The sequence below is a fragment of the Panthera pardus genome, unplaced genomic scaffold (genome assembly GCF_024362965.1).
Source record: "Panthera pardus isolate Hobbes unplaced genomic scaffold, ASM2436296v1 HiC_scaffold_12, whole genome shotgun sequence".
NCBI classification, from domain to species: Eukaryota; Metazoa; Chordata; class Mammalia; order Carnivora; family Felidae; genus Panthera; species Panthera pardus.
In genome coordinates this window covers 18,403,486-18,426,002 of record NW_026526677.1, presented here as the reverse complement: position 1 = coordinate 18,426,002, position 22,517 = coordinate 18,403,486, and the positions used below count along the sequence as shown (strand labels likewise).

The window sequence follows — 22,517 nt, the reverse complement described above, 5'->3', positions numbered from 1 at the left end:
GCCACCCAGGCGCCCCGATATTTTATGCTTTTTAAAAGACATTTCCTTGGGGCGCCTGGGTGGCTCAGTCGGGTAAGCGTCCGATTCTTGGTTTGGGCTCTGCTCTTGATTTCACAGTTCATGGGATCAAGCCCCATGTCTGGCTCTGTACTGACAGCCTGGAGCCTGCTTGGGATTCTCTCTCTCCCTCTCTCTCTCTCTGCCCCTTCCCCACCGGCTCTCTCTCAAAAATAAATCAATGGACTTAAAAAAACAAACAAACCACATTCCCTTTAGTTCAGAGTAAAGCTGGGGATCTGCAAAGGTGTGCTGAGTGACAGGGTCACAGGACTGTGTGGGTGTGGTGACAGGCTCTTTAGTGAAGACGCTGCCGTTGGTAAAATATGGAACCCCCAGAAGAGCATAGGAGGGTCAGCTGGCTTCCTCGGATGACAGCTGTCGCAGTGGAGCCCGTGAGTGGGCAGGCCGTCAACAGCATGTGTTGCCATCAGCCTCCTGCTCGGGGCCGCTGCTCGGGGGCCGTGCCTGGAGACGAGTCCCCTGCTCTCCGATATTAATCAAAACAAACGTCGCAGGTCTCCACCAGGCAGGCCTCCAGGCTGGGACGGCTTCTGTCCCCTGTGACCAGGCAGGCCTCACCAGCATGTCCTTTTGCAGATCTGCAGGCTTGCGTTCAGAGCTGGCCACTTCCTGGCCGGGTGACTTTAGACAGGTGGCTTCACCTCTCTGGGCCTCAGTGCCCCCAGGAGGTAACGGTAACCATGGAATGAGCTCCAGCTTGTAAGGGGCTTCGCCAGATGCCTGGCTCATATCGGGGGCTCAGTTCTGTGATCGCTGTTACTACGCCCTCTCCTTCCTTGCTGGGCATTTTCTGTTTCTGACATACAGTAAAAGCCGTGGGGAAGCTAGAGGCCTCCTCCGCTCTCAGGGCAGACAGTCCAGGGGAGACGGTAAACATACAGGTGAAATGGAAGGCATGTCATGTGCTGCTGGGACACAGGGTGGGGCCAGGGGCGGTGTGGACTGTCTTCACGGTGACGCCCTAATCTGGTTCCTGGAGGGTGGAGAGCAGATCTGGTGGAAAAGGTTCCCAGTGGGGGCCCAGCATGGGACGTGCTTCACAGGAGGTGAGCCTGACATGAGGTGTCCTGAAGGCAGGGGTGTGTGTGTGTGTGTGTGTGTGTGTGTGTGTGTGTGTGTATGTGTGTGTGTGTGTGTGTGTGTGTGTGTGTGTGTGTGTTTAAGGTGGCATCTGAAGCCTACATAAAGCCTAAGGTGAGTCATAAGTTAGGGTTGGAAGTTAGGATCTGTCTTTGGTGGGGGTAGCAGTTACTTTGACTTTCGTCCCCCTTCAGAACTAGCCAATCCCAGGTCACAGAAGGAGCTCCCAGAAGGAAGCCACGCGGGGCCTGCGGAGCTCGGCAGGGAGCAGGATGACTTCTCCAGCGACCTGCCCACCAAGCCCATCTCTCGAAGGAAGGCAGGCGGCATTATCGTTGGGCAGGTGCCAGGTTCATACAGTAGCCTCACCGGGCTGGAGGAGGGACTGATAGATCTGAGGGAGGGAGAGAGGTGCAGGCGGCCCCCAGCCCGGTGATGATGCAGCTCCGGTGATGATATGGGGCCTCTGGGGTTCCCAGGAGCACCAGAACCTGTCAGCACACACACAGGACACAAATGCCTTATTTTGCTCTGTGACGGAGATAAGTCCTTCGTGTGCGGGGGTTAATCAGTGAAATGACAGCATGGCCAGGCGGCCGCCTAGCCCCCCAGCACCAGGCCTGCCCTCTCAGATGCCCCACATACCCCTCACCTCATAGCAGCTGCGGTCCGCTGTGCTCAGCTCCCTTACTCTCTGAGTGGCCCTGAGATTTGCAGGTTTTCTCCAGCCCCTCCAGCCAGCTCCTGGCCTCCGCAGCCTGATGCTTTCTTCTTCTGCAAGACAGGGGCTCAGACAAGCTGTTTCCCGAGAGGCGACCCTGAGCAGAGAAAGGCCAGCTGAATGCCCTGTGGGCAGAGACCCAATGGCCGTGACTGGGGGGCCTACACAAAGGAAAGAGGCTGCACTTAGGGTGGATGTGGGCACCTTGCCCGTCTTGTCTGCCCAGGACTCCCTGCGTGATCACGGGCACTCACATAAGCTCTGTGAGCCTCAGTTTCCACAGGGGAATGTAGGGATCATCACACACGCTTGCATTTGTGGGGTTGCCCCAGTGCTCGACACTCAGGGATCAGGAGCGCAGGGTGAGTAAACTGGAGACAGGTTTAGGCTTCTCACATCCCAGGCAGGCTGCCGGAGGGTTCTTGAACTTTCTACCCAGCAGGCACTGCCGGGAGAAAAGACCTCTAAGAACTAGCTTTGCTTGCTGTGTGACCTTGAACAAGACATTGGGTCTTTCTGAATGAGGCTAAACGTGGGGCTTGTACAACTGCTCCCAGCCCAGGCCTTATGGCATACGCAACACATGTACCTCAAGTGCTTTTATTTTGCCCCCCCTTTTTTTTTGCAAAATGTGCAAAACCTGGCACCGAGAGGCTCAGGAAGGAGCGTGTGGGTGAGGGCACGGTGGCCCCTGGCAGGCCACCACGGAAGGCCCCGCAGGGCAGAGCCGTCCGGGGTCCTCAGGATCCGTCAGCCCAGCTCCGCATACCCGGGGTGCAGGCACACCCAGACCTGGAGAAGGGTCTGAGCAGAGCAGAGGCTGAGATGGGAAAAGAGGAATCAAGGGCGCAGAGACCCTGGGCATGGGGCCTCGGAGACAGATCCTTCAGAGATGATCAAACTTTATAAAGCAGCAAAACCACTTTTTCAAAGGAAGCCCAAAATAGGAAACAGACGAAAGCAAAAGCGGAGTCCTCGGGCCGTTTCATTCTTCTTTGTGTGCTGGAAAATGCCTCATTGTTTGTGGCAATCAGCAGAGCACCAGGGTGGAGGGTCCCAGACTTCATTTCCTTTACCAATAAAAAAAATATTTTTAAGTCAGGACTGACATCTGCATCTGGTTGGATGGCCTCTTCCTGTTGGAGAGTGAGGATGTGAAAAAAAAAAAAAAAGAAAGAAAAGAAAAGACAGCAACCATCTCCCATCCCATTATTTCATAGGATAAAGATTTGCCCCTTTCTCGGGCGGGACAGGACAGGAGGGACAGAGCTTTACCAGGAGGACACCCGGCTTCACGAAAACTCCGTTCCCTTGTCTTGAGTGTGCTCATTTGCCAATTTGAAACCCACAGCGGGAAAGCAGCAGGTGGGAGCCCCTTCCAGAGGGTTTCCAGTCACAGGGGTTGAAAAACATTGATTTCTTCCAACACCTCCTTTTACAAGTGTGGAAACTGAGGCCCTGAAGACAAGACAGCTCATTCATTGAATGATACTTCTTACGTGTCTGTTCCCCATGCCATTCACCAGGCCTGGGTTAGCACTGCAGCCTCCGAGAGAAGTTCCGCCTACGAGGACCAGATCCCACAGGGAGTCGTGGGTAGTATCATTCGTTCGTTCGTTCGTTCATTCATTCACTCATCAGAGCGACTACCGTGCACCCGCCAACTGGCGATATAGACTATGAAGAGGGCTTGCAAGGTACCGCCCGATGGAGTTTAAAGTCTGATGGGCAGAAACAAAAGAGGAAAATTAAAGGAAGCGACTAAGCAGGAAGATTTCAGGAAGTGAACGTGACACAAGGGTAACGAAACAAGATAACAGGAGGTAATGGGGGTGGTCAGGTGCATCTCTGATGAGCTGATGGTTGTGTGAAGGCCTGAACCATGACAAGAACCTGGCCGTGCAGAGAGCTGGCAGAAGAACATTCCAGACAGGAAATCAGGTCTGGGGTGGAAAAGGGCCTGGTCGTGGGGGAGCAGTCACTCGTGCGGAGGTTCGGTGAGTAGGGAGTGAAGGGGAGAGAGGAGGTGAGAGCAGGCGCAGAGACTTCCTCTGCGGACCCTGAGGGGAGGAGGCCCAGGGCCAGAAGTGCTCAGTGGACCTCACACTGGGGTCTGCCTGAGGTTGGGCCAGTGTGGAAATGGAAACCCACCTGGACCCTGGCCTGTGATGTCACAGCGGGGGGTTTCCAGGTGCCGGCTAGGACGCACCTTCTACCCTGACACATGAACTGGGTGCACAGACCAGGGTGAACCAAGGCCTGGGAGCATCCCTTCTGTCAGCTCGGTGTCCTTCTCAACCCACCTCAGGTCTGAAAACAGGTGAATCCCATCCCCATTTCCAGAAGGTGACAGTGAATGAAGAGATGGAAAACCCAAAGGCGTAATTCCCCAGCAGCACTGCCGCCCCACCCCTCCCCAGGGGCTGCTGGGCTGGAGGGAGCACCCTCAGAACTAGGGTGTGGGGTCCAGAGGCCTGCCCAGCTGAGGCATCACCTCTGCTGTCATTGGTGTGCATGTGTGTGTGTGTGTGTGTGTGTGTGTGTGTGTGTGTGTGAGTGAAGGGGGGGTCTGGTCTGTTGAGGATTGATGGGAGTCCCTCCACAAATATTTACCGAGCACCTCCTCAATGCTGGAGATCGTTCGAGGCCTGAGGGTGCTGGGGTGATGATAATAAATACATACCTTAGATGAACATAGCTCATGGTAGGTGTGCTGAGGAAAATAGAGATTGATGACAGAGCAGCATGGTGGAGGGAGGGGTGTGCAGCCGCTTCAGACCGAGTCATCAGGGAGGACTTCTCCTTGAGGAGGCACAGTTGAGAGCGGAGCCTGAGAGCCGCCAGCCATGGATCAGGAGGAGGGGGAGTGTGCCAGGCAGACGGGCACTCAGGCAGAGGCACCCAGGTGGGAATGGGATGGCATGTCCCAGGACCATCAAGGTGACCGGCGGCTGCAGCAGAGAAAAAAGGGCTGGACTAGAGCAGGAATGGCAAATAGGATTCCCTGTTAGTGCCGACTCCAACCCGTGATCGCACCTGCTAATGCACTGGGCTCACAGCCTCCCTTCTGGGTTGATCAGCAAAGAGTGCCGTAATTGATTAGTGATGTCTGCCGTGGGTGAGACTAAGAAGGGTTTCGTGCATGCCCTGCATTTGCCAGACCGAAATTGGCAAGAGACCACGCTGGGTATGTTTGGGCTTGTACCTGTCTTCAGCGCTTGTGTATCTTATCCTCTAGTTCATCAGAGTTGAGGGCGGTGTGTGCCCTCTGGCACAGCCCAACACCAGAGAATAATAGTAGCTGATGTGTTCCACCACCTTGAAGTTTATGCCAGGCCCTGGTGCTCATAACCCATGAAGCCTTCATAGCAACTCTGGGGATGGACCTTAAGTCCTTTCTCTTGATTTTGAGGCCCAAAGAACTCATTCACGGTCCTGCAACCAGCAAGAGGCAGGGCCAGGACTGGAACCCATCTGACTGCCAACCCCCCGTTCTTTCTGTGGCAACAGCTGCCTTCTCAGAGAGAATGTGTGAGGGCCCCGCACACATTCGGAGACTCAGCCCTGACAGAGAATCACTTGGGGAATGAGTCGATGAGAAATCGATGCTGACTGCCTGCTTCTCCTGTCCCTTCCTGCTCTCCCTGAGCCTGCTGTCTCCAGCGAATTCTGCCTCCAAGTCAAAGTGAGCGTAGATTTACTGGAAGGATCTGGCTCTCAGGCTGCCTTGCTGTCTGGGTGCAGGGGCTGGGCCGGGCCAGCCAGAGCCTGGCAGCCTTCCCTTTCCACAGCTGTCCTCTTCTCCCTCTTCTCCCATTTCTCCTCGGTTCTGTCCCTACCCGGGAAGCATGAGAGTGCCCAGGGTCTGGTGTGGGTGACGTTTGGGGCAGGGATGCTGGTGCCAGAGCTGTGGTTAGCAGTCCCGGGCACAGTCTGAGGGGTCACTTTCAGGAAGGTCCCTCTTAGGGAGGTGTGAGGCCAGACGGGCAGGTGTCGGGGCCTGCGTGGCAACACTCGGGGCACCTGGTGAACCTCACTGTCTCAGCATACTGGAGAGGCCGCTAAGGGGCACGCCCAAGGGGGCCGTCCCAGGTTTGCACCCTGGCTCTGCTGTCTCCCAGCAGTGTGAGCTTGAGCAAGTCCCGTCACCTCTGTCCCTCTCGTAGTAAAATGGGATTTGTATTACTTATCACCAAAATAGTGCCACAGAACAAAAGACCCCAAGCTCAGTGGCCTAAAGCAATGCTTATCCACGTGTTCTAGAGCTGTGGGTCAACTGCACCTTGGCTGGGCTGGCCCGGTCTCCAGGCTCCGGGCTCCAGCTGCAGGTTGAGTCTGAATCTACTCCATATGTGTCTCTCTTCCTCTTTGGAACAGCAGCTGCTGGGCCCTGTGGTCTCCTCTCCGTGTGGGTATTCTGGGGCCCAGGCTAAAGGGGCAGCGGCTACTGAGACATGTCCTTGTGGCAGTTGAACAGGGCGTTTAAGAGGGCCCTCCCAACCACACAGGGACAGTCCTGCCCCTGTTCTGACATCCCATTGGTCAAAGCGGGTCACACTGTCAGACCTAAAGTCAGGGGCAGGCAGTCACTGCCTGCGGATGTGGATGAATAATTCTTACAGGGGAGGGAAGACTCGGGCAGTCTAAGGCTACCGCTGAGGTTTGGAAGGACTCCCACACCAACCACAGCGCGGCGCTCTGTGCTAGAGGCCATGCAAGGTGCTTCAGGCGCGGCCCCTGTGGGGTGGCCGTTCCCTGCCCCCATCTACTTCACAGTTGGGCAATGAGGTGCGGGCGCTCTAGTCTACCCAGGCCACTGACCCTGTGTCCGAACCCTTAGCCACTACGGTCCCGGCACTTGCCCAGTGCGGCTTCCTTATATCCAGCCTGACAGCGGTGCCCGGGGTGCCAGCAGTCACTCCTGCTATGTAGCTGGAAAGTCTGAGGCCAGAGAGGGACGTCCCATGGCTGAGATCACCCATCCGGGCAGCTGGAGAGTCTGGCTGCAGACGTCTGCTTGTTTCCATGCTGAGTGCCCGTAGCCGCTCTCTTCAGCCTCCAACATCTATTAGGCTAGGAGAGCAGAGAGCACTAGTCTGCAAGTCAGGATATCCAAATTTTGCCTCTGGCTAGGTGTGTGATGTGGGCAATCTCTGTTGTTTAACTTGGCTGCTGCGGGACTGATGGTGAATGACAGGAAAGCCCGTTTCCCTCCGAGAGCCTGGCCCATGCCGCCCTGCCCGTGCAGGAGACGCTATTTCTATACATCCTCCAGGACGAGGCCCTCCTGGGCCCTGACCCTGACCTTCCTCCAGCCCCGGCCCTGAGGCCAGGGAGAGCCTGGGGCCTGAGGGCCGGAGGATTTCCTGACTCAGCCCCACCAGCTGGCCACGGAGCATTCCGTGGGGCCCACACCCCAGCCCGGGTTCTCTGTTTCCAGCAGATCAGGGCGGGCATGGAGGTTGGCACTGATTTTGTTGAAAGGTGACTGGCCCCACGTTCCGTGTTTATCTCAGTCCTCGCTCCCTGCTTCTCTCCTCTGAGAAGCAACAGAGGAAGGAGGACCCTGCTCCTGAGGGCAAAAAAGATAAATCATTGATCCGGGCCTCACTTTCCCCACCTGTATGATATTAAGCCAGACCAAGCTAAGGGGATTGAGAGAGCTTTGGCGGGGGCAGAACTGGAGAATCCACCCTCCGCCTCCACCCTCCATCCTTCGCTAATCCCTCAGGGCTGGGGAACGCGGCAGCCAAGGTCCGCCTCTCATCCTTGCAGGGGAAGGGAGGAGGAAGTTAACTGTTCTCTGTTGACTTTCTTTCATGTGCCAGATACTATATAACAATAGTTATTTTATATATCTATATACTGTGTCCTTATTTGGCCTATAAGATCACTAGAAGAGCCCTGACTAGGGCTTGGGCCCTAGGCCTGAGTCCTGGCCCTGCCGCTAAAAGCACGCTGCCCGCCTACCCTGAGCCTCAAGTCTCCCCATATGCCAAGTAGCCCAGTTGATCTCTTACACCACTCATGACCCTGATAGTCCACAGTTGGGCCTGACAGTTAAGGAAACACTGCAGGCCTTCCTGTGCCTGTCTGAACAGGAAGAATCATCATCTCAGACCCAAGGTTTATGGATTGTTTAGAACACTCACTGGTATCCAAGCCACCGATGCTTCTGGCTTCTAGAGGTGAATCTGGTTCTGAGAATGGAGTCAACTTGTCCTGAACCCTCATCCTTCAGTGTCGCCTTAAGACAGACTCTTCTCTTGAGTAGTTTGGGCCAATCTTCCCAGAAGCAGGGGCTGGACAAGATTACCCTTCAGGCTCCTGTTCTCTGCTTCTGGGTAGGAATTTGCACCCCATCAAGCGTCTTAGGGCTCATTAGAGACCTGGGAGGAGCTGGTAACTATAAGGAGTGAGGTTAGGGTATCTGGACTTCTGGGAGTGGGGGTGGGGCTGCAGAGACCTGCTACATTTCATGTCCCCCCACAGGGGCTCAGGGAACTGGCTGTGTGTGTGTGTGTGTGTGTGTGTGTGTGTGTAGGTTTCTTTAAAACTGTTAATTGTCAGGGTAAAAATATTTTCACACATTTTCTCTCCAGGAGAACGTTATTACTGAGCATACTGACAGCCTCATTGAAGTCAAATGGCCGCAGTGAACATGGAAATCCTAATTAATAGACGTTCATGCTGCTCTTGGGTATGGCAGCGGAAGTAATTATCATGATTTAATTGACTTTTCTCCCCTCTGTTATGCACTCTGCCTTTTCCATTTTCTTGAGCTGGGAAGGGTTTTTTTGCTGTTGTTGTTTTTAACCTTCTATCTCCCCCCACCCCCTTTATACACACTGTCTCTCACACCACTGTTCTGTTTGTCAAATCCTGTCACAGTAAATATTGTGACAGCACAAATCTCTGTATTACAGAAAAGTCCAGAGCCTGAGCCAATGGCTTACTTATTATGAGCGTATTGGTTTTGTAAAGGCACACTCAGACCCAGCAAAGGTGTCTGAAAGGAGAAGGAAGATCGATTTGCTCAGAGGTTCTGGTTTCAGCAAGTTCCTTGGGACTACGTGGGACAAAGGGCCACCTGAGCTTGCTGTCGAGAGACAGTCAGGGTTACAGGAACTCCAAGGGGCAAAAATGGGGCACCTCTGAGCTCCTGCAGCCAGAAGACCATCCGTGGAATTCTGTGTCTGGTCAGGACCCCTCCAGGTGGCTCATTGCTCTCTCTGCTTTGACTAGCATGGTCTGCTAATTTATTGCCCATAACCATCAGGTGAGGGGACCCCGGAGTCCTCATGGGTTTCAGTTCAGCTCCACACGCCAGCTGGACATGCCCCCCGAACCTCCCCACGCAAGCCTGAATGCCCTCCACGCCAGGCCATGCCTTACCCTCCAGAGGTCAAGCGTCGGGCTGGCTGCCCTGGGTGCAGGTGTCCTTTCTGGTCCAATCAGCTGTGGCAAACGGGCAAGGTCATGTGTCCGATGTCCGCTCCACAGGAGCTATGGACAGATGCGACTGTGGGAGGGGCCACAGTCCCCTGGAGAGCTACATGCTTGGTTTGAATCCTGGTTCGGCCACTCACTTGCTGGGCATCTTTGGGCAAAGTACTTAAACTTTCTGTGCCTTGGTATCCTCATCTATAAGATGATAACATTTGCTCCATAGGGCTGTGATGAAAGATCAACGACTTCAACCTTGTGACGCACTCAGTAACATGGTAACTTTGTGGTAGGGTCAAGTGAACGGGTGAGGCCGCTCCCAATGTATGGTAAGCAAGTGAGAATAAGAATATCCTAGGGTTACAGACAGTGAGGACTGCAGTGAGCCCAAGCGCTCATCTAGGTTAGCCCTCTAATTGTACACCCAGAGAGGGGCTGTAACTTCTTAAGGTCGAATAACTTTGACTAATATGATGTTGGACTATTCGGCATGGAGCTAAAATTAAGACCAAGATATTTCCTTAGGTCTCATTGGGGATTATTAAGATCACTTGACTTTTAATTAGAACATTACAGATAATACAATAAGGTGGAAGGGAAAATGAACCTAGGTTGTTTTCTTTCTTTTCTCTGTCCCCATATGGAAATTCTGAGTTAGGCACATATTAAGGCTTTAACCTTTTGAAGCACATTATCTTCATTGATCGTCTTTTTCAGATGATTCCTGCGTATTGGGTCAGTGGGGCAGCATCACCACTCAGCTGTGTTGTTTTGGACCCTTAGCTTCTCTGAGCCTTGGTTTCGTCATCCAAAAAATGGGATATACTACCCTACTGGACTGAGTGCTTCTCAAGGGCAGGAATGGTTTCTTCTTTGCCCCATCTTCTTCTAGAATGTTGTCTAGCACATAGTAGGTGTTTGCAGAAATTTCTAGAAATGAGGTGACTAATGATCCCCTCGAGGTAGTAGTGAGGGTCAGAATAAGTCAGGTGGGTATAGACGGGCTGTCCGGATGGCTGTGCTCCTGAAAGGTGAGACCATTTGATACAGGAACCAAGGTTCTGAGAAATCAAGAGACTCCAGTCTGCAACTGTAATAGAGAAATGGAGTTCAGAAGTGAGTGGAAGATGTGGAAATGGGGACAAGCAGAGGAGACGACTTTTTTTTTTTTTAGAGAAGTCTGGTTGTGAAAGGCAGGGAAGACACAAAGTCACAGCTGTGCGTTGCAGGGGGTATCGAGTGCTGGGGATACCAGGGAACTTTGGCATGTTGATGAGACAGGGCCAGGTAGAAGACGTACTCGGTAAATGCCTTCCGGATGAAATGAACTTCTGTCTGAGCTCTGGGGGTTGCCAGAGTCTTCCCCAGCATTCTCAATGACAGTCGTGGATGAGACGGTTGGTAATAACTGAGAGCCCGAGACTAGTGTATCAGCTGGGGTATTGCTGGGTGTCACAGGAGGTAAACCACGGATCTCTGCAGCTTGACCCAGTGCACATTTATTTGTCACCCAGCAACTTTTCAGTGAAAGTGGAGGGCAGTTTCCACACAGTGTTTAGGGCCCCTACTTCTTTCCATCTTCAACGTGTATCTTCCAAGATCACCAGGGAAGGAAGAAGAGAAGCATGAGACAGCTCATCTGCTTCCTCCTCAGATAACTCCCACTCTTACTGGTGAGGAGTCACATGGCACATAGGGCAAAGGAGTATGGGAAATGTAGTTCTTGGCTGGCCAGCCCCTTCCTCATTATGTTGGCCTGGAAGGGTTCACATTATTCTCACTTCCATTGGTGAGGATGAGTCACATGGACACACAGGTGCAAGGGAAGCTGGGATATGTAGTTCCTGGCTAGCCAGCCCCTTCCTAGCCGCAGCCCTTCACTCTGGAAGGGGAGCAGGAGTGTGTGAGGGACAGCTACCTTCTCGGCCCTGGAAATGCAACCGCTTTCAGCTGTCTGAGGAGTACCTCCCAGCAGCCTGAGGAGACACAGCCCAACTGGGAAAATGTCAGGCCCGAAATGAAGACCAGGACCCTGCTCCCGAGAGCAGAGAGAGAAATCATTGGTCAGGGCCTCAGTTTCCCCCACTGGTTATACTATGTCCTGCCAGACCACGTTGAGGGGGTGGAAAGAGCTAAGGGTGGGCATGAGCAGGCAGAACTGAGTGCGAGCACCCGCTCTTTCACCCCCTAGCTGTGTGACATCGGGCAGGTGTCTCACCTTTCTGAATCTCTGTGAAATCCTCCCCGAGTTGCTGTTTGGGTTAGCGAGAGATCGTGGCGTAGCATTGGCCCCCAGGAAACGTGAACTTCTACTGTTAGTATCCTCTCCCCCTTCATTACGTCATCAGAAATGGAAGGTCACAACTTAGGTTTAAGGGCAAGATGAATTGATATTGCTGTGAGATATTTTTGTCTTCAGCCTTTTTGTAAATGTTTATTTTTGAGAGGAGGGGGGGCATGAGCGGGGGAGGGGCAGAGAGAGAGGGAAACACAGAATCTGAAGCAGGCTCCAGGCTCTGAGCTGTCAGCACAGAGCCCGATATGGGGCTCAAACTCGTGAACCGTGAGATCATGACCTGAGCCGAAGTTGGACACTCAACCAACTGAGCCACCCAGGTGCCCCTGTCTTCAGCATTTTACTTCGCTCTCTGTGACCATTAGAGGAGCCCATTTGGGCCACGTAGCTGGAAAGGAGGACGAGAAAGGAGTCAGCCACTCTGGATCTTTCTGTCCCACTCACATGGGGAGACCAGGATCGATGGGGCTCGTTTCTTTCCTGGCTCTAAGAACACGGTCTGGAATTCTGCTCTGTGGCGAGCCGCTATGAATGAGCTGAAACACTGAGCTTGGTACTGAGCTCACCACCACCTTTCCAGGGTCTTCCCTCAGTGTCAAACCTGCCTCACCTTCAACAGGTGGGAGTCTGGAGTTAAGGCCTCTGGGTTTCTTTGAGTTTAGCTGAGTTCTAAGAAATCTCTAGGCTCTGGGTGCTTATGCGTTCTCTCATTCGTGGCCTTCCCCCTCTGCTAGGGAGGGTTGGATCAGATCCCCTCCTTCCTCGCCCCCTCTAGCTGTCATTATTTAGCATTCAAAATTGGTGGTCCTGGTGACTTATTCGGTGTGGAAATGTGTTGCCTACTCCCCACTTTGGCTTAGCTTTCGGCCTCTGGTGGGGGGGCCTCTGACCACCAGCCAGCTGGGAAAGGGGGCAGGGACAGGAGCTATGTGGCTCTGAAGAAACCAAGCTGTGAGGGGCGGGTCCCTGGGAAAGATCTGAAAAGAATGTTCCCCCAGGAGGGGAATGGGTCATTCTACTCTACCTTGTGTCTTGGGGCAGTCCTGGCGGCTCTGTGACCTCCAAACAAAGCCGGCCCCTGGCCTGGGGCTGTGGGAAGCCAGGCGGGACAATGGGAGGAAGGAGAAAGCCCTGAGATAAAGCCCAGGGCCCAAGGGTCTGTGCCTGGGATTTGGAGGCCGGCTCCTCGCACCCACTGAGAGGAGGCTTCAGTGTAAACACGGGCTGGGCTTCCTGTAGGGTAGTTTTTATTGTGCTATGATTCTTGAGATGATTGCTTCCTCTCAGGAGAAGCCTGCTCAGAGGCGAACTGTGCATCTGATGTTTCCGTGGGGACACTGCTATCATTCATTCATTCATTCATTCATTCATGCCACAGATCACCTGGTGCCAAAGGCTATTCGTGGTGCTAGGAATAGAAAAATCAACATTGGGGGCGCCAGGGTGGCTCAGTCGGTTAAGCGTCCAACTTCGGCTCAGGTCATGATCTCGTGGTCCATGAGTTCAAGCCCCGTGTCGGGCTCTGCGCTGACAGGTCAGAGCCTGGAGCCTGCTTCGGATTCTGTGTCTCCCTCTCTCTCACCCTCCCCTGTTCATGCTCTGTCTCTCTGTCTTAAAAATAAATAAACATTAAAAAAAATGTATAAAAAAAAAAAAAGAAAAATCAACATCTGCCTGCCCCTGTCCTTAATGACATCTTTTCTGGTCCTAGAGACAGGCACCAAGCACCGGTCGCCGTTCAGCGAGGCCAGGGAAACAGCAGAGTGTGCCCAAGCTCGAGAAGTGGTGCTGAGGGGGCCCCCGGTCGGGCCCCACTCTGGCAGGCCAGAGGTGTTGTGACCTGAGCGCCCTTGGTGACTCCTGAGTTTCAAAGGTGGGCCAAGAGTTCCCTGGTTTTAAGTCTCTGACTCCAAACCAAAGGAGTCTTTCAAGGTAGCCAGGTAGGTGCTGATGTATTTCCAGCACCTTCCACGTGCCAGGAAACGGAGTTTTATGTGGAGGACTGCAGGACTCCATCACCTCCCTGCACTCCTCTCTCTGGGTCCTGTCGCCTCTCGTCACCCTTGCTGTACTGCTGAGTTCTCAGGCACCAGCAGAGGCCGAGCCCCTCCCAGCGCAAGGCTGGTCTTGCGTGACCTGATGTGGGCCACACATGTGGGGGCCTCCTGATGTACGTGAACAGGAAACAGGAGTCAGGGGCTGGCTGTCTCGTTAAAGGTTTCCGGAACGTCTCTGGACGGGGCACTTGAGCCTGAGAGAAATACGTCAGAGTGCGTTGTCTGGTTTGCATATCACCGGGGGCCTGGACTCTTGGATTCTTTTACGAGGCCATTTTATGGACCCCCAGACTTCCCTGGTTTATACAACAGAGACCCTGAGGCTTGTTTTTCCAGTAATAAGCCTAGCATGGGGTGCTTGCTTGGCCTGTCATATAATACACACAAGGCAAGGTGGCCTTGGAAATCAGGGTGTTTTCATTCTGGAGCAGGGAAAACAGAAAGAGAGAGAGAGAGAGAGAGAGAGAGAGAGATAGAGAAAGAAGGAAAAAAAGAAAGAGAAAGAAAGAAAGGGAAGGAAGTAGGAAGAGAAAGAGAAGAGAAAGAAAGAAAGAAAGAAAGAAAGAAAGAAAGAAAGAAAGAAAGAAAGAAAGAAAAAGAAAGAAAGAAAGAAAGAAAAGAAAGAAAGAAAGAAAGAAAGAAAAAGAAAAGTGGAGGGAGGAGAGAAAGAGAGAGAAGGGAGGGAAGAAGGAAGGGAGAAAGAAGAAGGGAGAAGGAGAAAAGAAAGAAAAGGAGGAAGGAAGGAAGGAAGGAAGAAAGAAGGAAAGAAAGAAAAAGAAAGAAAGAAAAAAAGAAAGGAAGGAAGGAAGGAAGGAAGGAAGGAAGGAAGGAAGGAAGGAAGGAAGGAGAAAGGGAAAGTTTGTCTCCACTGGTACACGAACTGCAGGCATTTTGGATTCGCCCGTGTGTCTGTTGCCTGCGAGAATCCCCGGTATTGGCCCCTAAGCTTGCTGTGTGCCCAACGGTGTGCTCAGAGCTTTGCCTGCCTCATCTCTCACTCCTCCGTTAGAGATGAGGAAACTGACGCACAGAGTGGTTAAGTAACCTACCCAAGGTCACACAGCTAAGCAAGCGGTAGAGCCAGGATTTAAACCAGAAATGCCTGACTCCGAAAGCCGGAGCTCGCTCTTCTTCATGCTACAGGTCTGCCTCTTAATGTCTGCGTGGCCTGTGGTTAGACACACACAGTTGCTCCTATGCTGAGCAGAGCCGGAGTCAGCTGGAGCAGGAGGCGTTGCCCTGGGGGTCCAGGGGAAGGGCACGATTTTACTCTCTCTGCATAGTGTCCTGCCTCCGGGATGCCTTTTCCCCTCCCTATCCCTTAGGCTCCTGTGCCCAGCTGGCCCAAGCCTTACGTGGTTGGGAGGTTCTTTCTTCCACACCTGAAGATGCTTGGACTCTGGGGTGCACCCTGTCTGGCCCCGCCCAGGAGCCTTTATTTGGTGAGGGCCCTGCCTGGGTGACCGGCCCCTATGGGCCCCGTGAGACTCCTCCCCGCAGGGCATTGCTCCCACTTAATCTTACCTGTCAACCTGATGCTTTCCCCGGCTGGCTGCCATCATCTGACCTCAGGCCCCCATCCTGGGACTTCCAGCCTCCGGGGCTGCTTTTCCAGATCCCTGAGGTAACGTAACACATGACAGGGATCCCACTGCGGAAAGCCCATAGACTGACCGGGACCAGCAGGCCTCGGGCATCATTGTCAAGTGATCTGAGGACTCAGGAGGGGCCTCACCCTTCGAGGGCTCCTGTCGTGAATGACTTCTGATGCTGAGCTCACGTTGGGGGGGGGGGGGGACAGTGCTGGGGAGAGAAGGGAGCAGTGAGTTGGTATCTGAGATTTGGCCCTCGACTCTGTTCTGAAAGGGAAGCTGTGTGACCCTAAAGTGCCTTACTGCCCCCTGAGCCTCAGTCGCCTCATCTGTGAAATGGAGAGATGGGGTGGGAGGTTGAATTAGATGATGAATGTCTTATGTGCTTTCGGTGTGCCCTGCTCGGAATCTCCAGAATTTGGGGGACAGACTCCTCAAGGGGAAGTAAGGGGAAATGAACTGAGGCAGAAACTAGGCCCAGTCTTCTGGGGATGTGGGACAATTTAGTCAGCGGGAAACAGACAAGGAATGAGGATAGAGGAGGCGTTAACCCACCCTGCTCTCTGTCCGGCCCTGCCTCTGTCGCCTGGCCAGCGTGCCAGCTTCTGGAAAGAATGGGTTCCTGATAGCTTGGCTGAACGTTCGCCCCCATCCGGGACCCTCACTCAGCTTGTCTTCCACTGCATTCGACCTGTCCAATCTCTGTCCCACCCTCCGGGTCATAGCCTCCCCTGGTCCTGCGGTCCCTCCCAAGTCCTGGACTCGCGTGTCTGCACTGGAGCAGAGGAAGGGGTTCCTTTGTCACCTTTGTTCATCTTTATCACGGCCTCAGCCTGAACCTGGACTAAAATGATCCACCTTTCAAAACCTGGTCTACTAGACCGCATGTGATTCAGAATATTCCCCTAGACGCCCATCTCCATGTTTCACAGCAAGACAAAAGGTACCTCGCCAGCTAGAAAACTCACATGTGTGCTTGAGACCCGGTGTGCGGGGGACTTGGAGACAGGTGCACGGAGGAAAGGGCATGTGGGCTCCTGCAAAAGAAGGTGGCAAAGAGCTGGGAGCCCCGTGACGGCCCTGCCGTGGGCTGGCTGGAGGGCCTTTGGTAATTCTGATTTGCCTGGGACGTCGTCTCCTATCTGTGGAGGGCTGGGGAGATCCGTGAGGCCTTGGCAGGGCTGAGGTCGCCAGGGGTAGATGTAAAGTGCCACGGTGCCGAGGAGGGGCCCCAGAAAGGCTGGCCGAATTGAACTCACAAACAGGAGCTCACTTCCGTAGGAGGGAGATTCCCTGACTTTCCAGCTAGACCTGTTGCCAAAACTCCAGACCCGAATCCCCAGTGTCTGGATTTTTCCGCGGGCTCTTTCCTGGCTTCGAAGCTTCCCTCCGCCAATCCTGTTCCCCCTTCGGCAGCCCAACCGCCCGTGGATGGAGCCTCAGTCCACCCACCTGTCAAGGTCATTGCCAGGGAATCTTCCTCAACTGGCTCCCTTCTTTATCCCCTCAGGCAGCCCGTCATCAGATCTTTGTGCATTTTACCTCCTAAATAACTCTCGGATCCACCCCCTCCTCTCCATCACCACCCTCCCGGAGGCCACCTCGATCTCCCCTGTGGACACCTGCTCTCCTCCTTCCATTCAGCCCCTCCCACTAACCCAGGCTCTCCACCTCAGCCATTACGTTGGTAAAAATTTAATCACAAAAAAAAAAAAAAAAAAAAAAAAAAAGGAGAGCGCGTTCCTAAAATATGCACACACAGTTTGTCCTGTTATTTCCGTCTCGCATTATTGTGGAGCATTTGTCATGACTGATGAACCAGAATTGATACATTAATTAGCGTCCACAGTTTACGTTAGAGTTCACCCCTGGTCTTGTGCATCGTATGGTTTTGACAAGTGGATGCTGACACGTGTCTGTCATTACTGTATCACACAGAGTAGTTTCACTGCCCTAAAATTTCCTTGTGCTCCTCTGCTTTTCATTTCTCCCTGTCTTTCTGGCCAACCTAACCTCTGATCGTTTCTCTATCTCCATGGTGTTTCCTTTTCCAGAATGTTGGATAGTTGGAATCACACATTATGTGGCCTCTTTAGACTGGCTCCTTTGACTCAGTGATAGGCATTCAAGGTTCTTGCCTGTCTCTTTCTGGCTTGATAGTTCGTGTTTTGGTTTTTTTTGTTTTTTTTTTTTTTTATTGCTGAATAATATTCCATTGTATGGGAGTGCTACAGTTTCTTTATCTTTGTCCTATGGAAGGACATCGTGGCTGCTTCCATTTTTTTTCGGTGGTGATGATCTTGGGTAAAGCTCCTGTAAACATTTGTGTGCCCATTTTTGTGGGGACACACATTTTAAGTCATTTGAGAAACACCAAGGAACATGATTTCTGGACTGTATGGTAAGAATAGGTTTGGTTTAAGTTTTTTTTTTTAATTTTTTTTAATGTTTATATATTTTTGAGAGAGAGAGAGAGAGAGAGTGCGAACAGGGGAAAGGCAGAGAGAGAGAGAGAGAGAGAGAGAGAGAGAATCTGAAGCAGGCTCCAGGCTCTGAGCTGCAGCACAGAGCCCGACGCGGGGCTCAAACTCACAAACCACGAGATCATGACCTGAGCCGAAGTCGGCCACTCAACTGACTGAGCCACCCAGGCGCCCCCGAATAGGTTCAGTTTTGTAAGAAACAACCAAGGCATCTTCGAAAGTGGCTGTACCAGTTTGCATTCCCATCAGCAATGACTGGGAGTCTCTGTTGCCCTACATCCTCGCCAGCATTTGGTATTATCAGGGTTTTTTTGTACTTTAGCCATTTTCATAAGTTTATAGCAGTATCTTATTATTGTTTTATAGCCCAGACATTTTGAAAAAGGCAGTTCAAATCAACCATGCTTCTCCTAACATTTTGTGCTCCCACGGCACTAAGAATAAAAATCTCTACTCCTTCGATGATCTGCCTCTTTTCTCTTCACCAGGTCATATCATCCCCCATTTTCCTAGAATAGTGGCAGCCCTTTTCTGCATGGGGGCCACACACCAGCTGTTCTTCTGTTTAGAGCACTTATCCAGCCTCTGCACCTGCCCCTCTCATCCCTCAGTGTTTAACTCAGACCCACCTCCCTGGGGACACCTTTCTCCTCTCACTCATTCCACTCCATTTATTGCCTTCACGGCACGTATTTCAAACTGGAACTACAGATTGATTTGCCGGATTCCTTCTTTAATAATAGTTTGTGAGTGCCACGGGGGGCCGGGACCATGTCCGTTTATTTACCACCGCATCCCGCCGTCTCGAATGGCACTTGGCATAAAGGTGTCACTCAACATTTATTTACTGATTGGAGAGTGCGTGGCTGGGCCAATTTAGCTAGACAGGAAAGGGAAGGGGAAATAGTGACTGAGCACCAGTTAGAGACCAGCCATGGTCTACAGTCACATTCATGTTCACCATCTTCTTTGATGTTAGCAGAGAAGATCATCTGTAATTTACAGGTGAGGAAACGGAGGCAAAGGGGGCTTAGGTGAGGAATCGCTCAAGTTCCTACGGGGGCCAGGCAGCTGACATAAGTGAGTGAGCAGGCTGAGTGACAGACAGACAGACAAACCAGGAGCCCACACACTCAGTGAAAACCAGCATTTAAAACCATGGCTTTAATTGGTTGGGAGACACCAGGGAGTGGCGAGGACTGTGGTAAACTTCAACACATCCTCCATCTGAAGACAGAAGCTAGTCTGGGCCTCCGGTATTTTCAGATCTTCTGGAATTTAAAAAAAGAAATCAAAAACCCAGATTTTTATTTTATTTTGTTTTTATTGCAAGTTTTGATTTGAAGTCTAGTTAGTTAACATATATGGTAAAGTTGGTTTCAGGAGTAGAATTTTGGGATTCCTCACCTACATACAACACCCAGTGCTCATCACAAGTGCCCTCCTTAATGCCTGTCTGCCGTCTAGCCCATCCCCCCCACCCACTTCTCTCCATCAATCCTTGGGGTCTGTTTTTTATAGTTAAGAGTCTTTTGGGGTTTGTTTCCTTCTCCCCCCTCTCTCTTTTTTGAAAACTCAGATTTAAAAAAAAAATGTAATGTTTATTTGTTTTTGAGAGAAAGAGAGTGTGTGTGAGTGGGGGAGGGGCAGAGAGAGAGAGGGAGACAGAGAATCCAAAGCAGGCTCCAGGCTCTGAGCTGTCGGCACAGAGCCCGACGCCGGGCTCGAACCCATGAACTGCAAGATCGTGACCTGAGCCCAAGTCGGTTGCTCAACCGACTGAGCCACCTGGACGCCCCTGAAGACTCAGATTTTTAAAGAGATGCTTCCCATTTGTTAAATGTTGCCAGCTAACTCACAATCAAATTGTTTGTCGTTGTTGTTAAATGCCACCATGCTGTTGCCGTGTTAGGGTAACAGAGCCGTGGCCTACTGACGCCGGTTTGAGCGCTGGCTTAGAGCTGAAGCAGAAAAGCGGGAGAGGTCATCTGGGAATCCTGATCTGTCCCGCCCCATCAGACCTGTTGAAAGGCTGTCTCCTACCTCAGGACCTGATGAAAAGATAATGTGTGCTCAGAGCTCTGGACTCAGACAAAAGATGTGGCCCAGAGGAGAGAGATGTCAGGGCTTCATGGAACGCTAGAGCTGCTGAGTGTTGTTCCGTTTCTTTGCCCTTTGCTTTCAGCGTCCCCCCTCTCCGAGCCCTGACAGACCTGGGGAACTTGGCTTTGGGACAAGCAGGCCCACAGAGCTAGAGCTGGACGTCAGCTTGCTGATTTACACAGCCCGTTGACTGTCCCCCTGTCCTGGTGGAGAAATCTGGGTAGTCAGAGTGTCTGGGTCATTCGTTGACTCACTCATTCGTTCATGCACGAATGCATGTGGATGTCCGCTATGTGCTGGGCAATATTTTCTGTGCTGGGGAAATGGCGAACAGCGTTTCTGTTGTCGTGGAGCTTGTCCCAGCAGTGCCTGGGACAGTCTGGGAAGGCGTCTGGGAGGAGTGACATCGGAGCAGGGATCTGTAGGAGAGAGGGAGTGAGCTGAGTGAAGATCCAGGATAAGAGATTCAAAGCAGAGGGAGAGCCAGTGCCCAGGCTGCCCAGGCCACGTGAGGCGGAGCGGCCGGGAAGAGCCCATTGATCAAAGGGGGTGAGGGAGGAGGAGAGCAGGAGGAGATCGCTCCCCTTACTGAGTTTGGTGGATGCCCGCCACCTGTCCACGCACTTGACTTGTGTCACATGTATTCTTGCTCGACTTCCCACTTTATGACGCATGTGTTGTTATACTCACTTCTTCGGTGGTGGGAAGCGAGGCACAGAGAGGTCAAGTCACGTGCCCCAAGTTAGCACCCGCCTTCAGTGGCCGGCACAAGGGATTTGAAGTCCGGCAGCCTGCCTCAGAGCTTCCCCCTTTCCCTCCGCATATTTTCGGCCTTCTGTCAACTCTACGTACCCAGCACAACTCTTAGCACCTCTGTGTTACGAATGTTGTGAATGGTGGATGGATGGTTCCTTCATTCCCTTTCTCTCTTTCTTTTTCCCTCCCTGCCTTCTGTTCCTGCTGTCCCTCCCCCGCCCAGCTTTTATTTCCAGTTCTCTACCCGAGAGATGTCAAAGTCCACATCTCGAGGGTGACCAACCTCCAGTGCCAACAGAGAGTCTCCCCACCCCTGAGCTGCTCTGTCCACATCGATGGCTGGATACACCTGGAACATGCCTGCCATATTCCCCCAAACCACACTGTCCCAGAAAGCTCTGTTTCTCTCTGTCGCATCCTCTTTCTCTCAGGGACCCCGTCCTCTGGCCCCCCAGCCCGAGGCTGTTGGTCTGCTGTGGCCAGGCCTCCCGGAGCTGTGCTCCCTCACCGTCCCCACTGCCTCGGGTCCTGGTCGCACCTGCTTTTCCCCGGCCCTGCAGCAGCCTGCGGCCCGTCTCCTCTTTCAGTGGACAGCCTCCACACCACCTCACTGGCTTCAGAGACACTCACTTATCCTAAGAACCTCGGTGGCTTCCCAGTGCCAGTCTTCATGGCTATTTCGAGACCTTCTGCAGAGCATAGGCCTGAATATCCTGGATAATCAGGATTTTGCTTTCCAGCAATGCCCCCTTTGACATCTATCCAGTGAAGCTGTTCCCCAACACCATTCTGCACTCCCACTCTGTGCCTTCACCTACACAGTCCACAGGAATGACCTTCCACCATTTTCTGCCTCCTAACGCTTCTGTGTTTGGAAGGGGCCTCCTCCAGGAAGCCTGCCTCTACTGCTCCCAGAGAAACACTCTCTCCCAACTTTGAATTCTATATAGCATGTTGCGTGTTCCTTAGTGTTCATTTCTGTGCCTGGCTGTCCATGACTCAGGGGACGGGGCGGGCTCCGGGCTGGACACGTGGACCTGGGTTCAAATCTTAACATTCTTTCCTATTGGCTTAGTGACCTTGGGCAAGTAACTTAACCTCTCTGAGCCCCATTCCTTCATCCGTAGAGCGAAATAATAGGACTACCTTGCTGGATTCATTTCATGATTCGAGACAAAGAAAGGCCCCTAGCTCCATGCTGGCAGGCAGCAAACGATGGGGGGTGGATAATTACTCTTCCCCCGCCTCTAGCAGCCTTGATGCCAAGGGGGTTACCTTCCTTCTCCAGGAAGCCCTCCCTGACCTCTGGGCCTTCGTCCCCCCTTCCTTCACCACCAGCGGTCCTTCCTTAATGACCGCTTTTGACTCCTGGGAGCAGTTGTTGAATGATTGTCTCTTCTGTGCGGGACTGGGCTCCTAAGGCTGAATAGCATCATCTTACCTCAAGGAGCTGGCCTGCAGTGGCTAAATTCACTGTGGGTCATTGTCAGCCCAGCTGGGAGGTGCTGGCATCTCCGGCCTGCGTGCAAACCCCGGGTCTGTGACACGCCTCACTTGGGCCTCTGTTTCTCCTTCCTCGAAGTCACCCTGCGGGTCTCTGGGATCTGGGGACGTGCAGGGGAATAAAGTCGCACCTCCCCCCCCCCCCCCCCCCGTTCCTGATCAGCCGCAGTGAAGTGCTCACGCCCATGTAGGAGGGAGGCTGCTTGCCCATAACCGGCCCAGATGGAGCCTGCTGGGCAGGTAAGTAACCGGGCAGAAAAGGAATTTATGATGGCGGCTGGGAGGCCACTCATTCCTGCTGTCCCCTCTGCCTGGCCACGTGCGGCCCAGGGGTCGGCCTTTGTTTCCAAAGCTTAAACCCAGACAGGAACTGTGAGATGCCAGGAGCAAAGGGAAGGG

At 52.8% G+C, this 22,517-nt stretch overlaps 1 protein-coding gene and 1 long non-coding RNA gene across 6 annotated transcripts in view; one reads left to right on the top strand and one right to left on the bottom strand.

Moving 5' to 3' along the window:
• Positions 1–22,517, top strand: part of TSPAN18 (tetraspanin 18) — a 185,895-nt gene that overhangs the window by 83,252 nt on the left and 80,126 nt on the right. The window lies entirely within an intron of this gene.
• Positions 2,768–4,912, bottom strand: LOC109279224 (uncharacterized). The gene is made up of 2 exons (XR_002086084.2): positions 4,566–4,912; positions 2,768–3,603 (listed from the first exon to the last, which is right to left on the bottom strand). It is a non-coding gene; the product is annotated as an uncharacterized LOC109279224 (long non-coding RNA).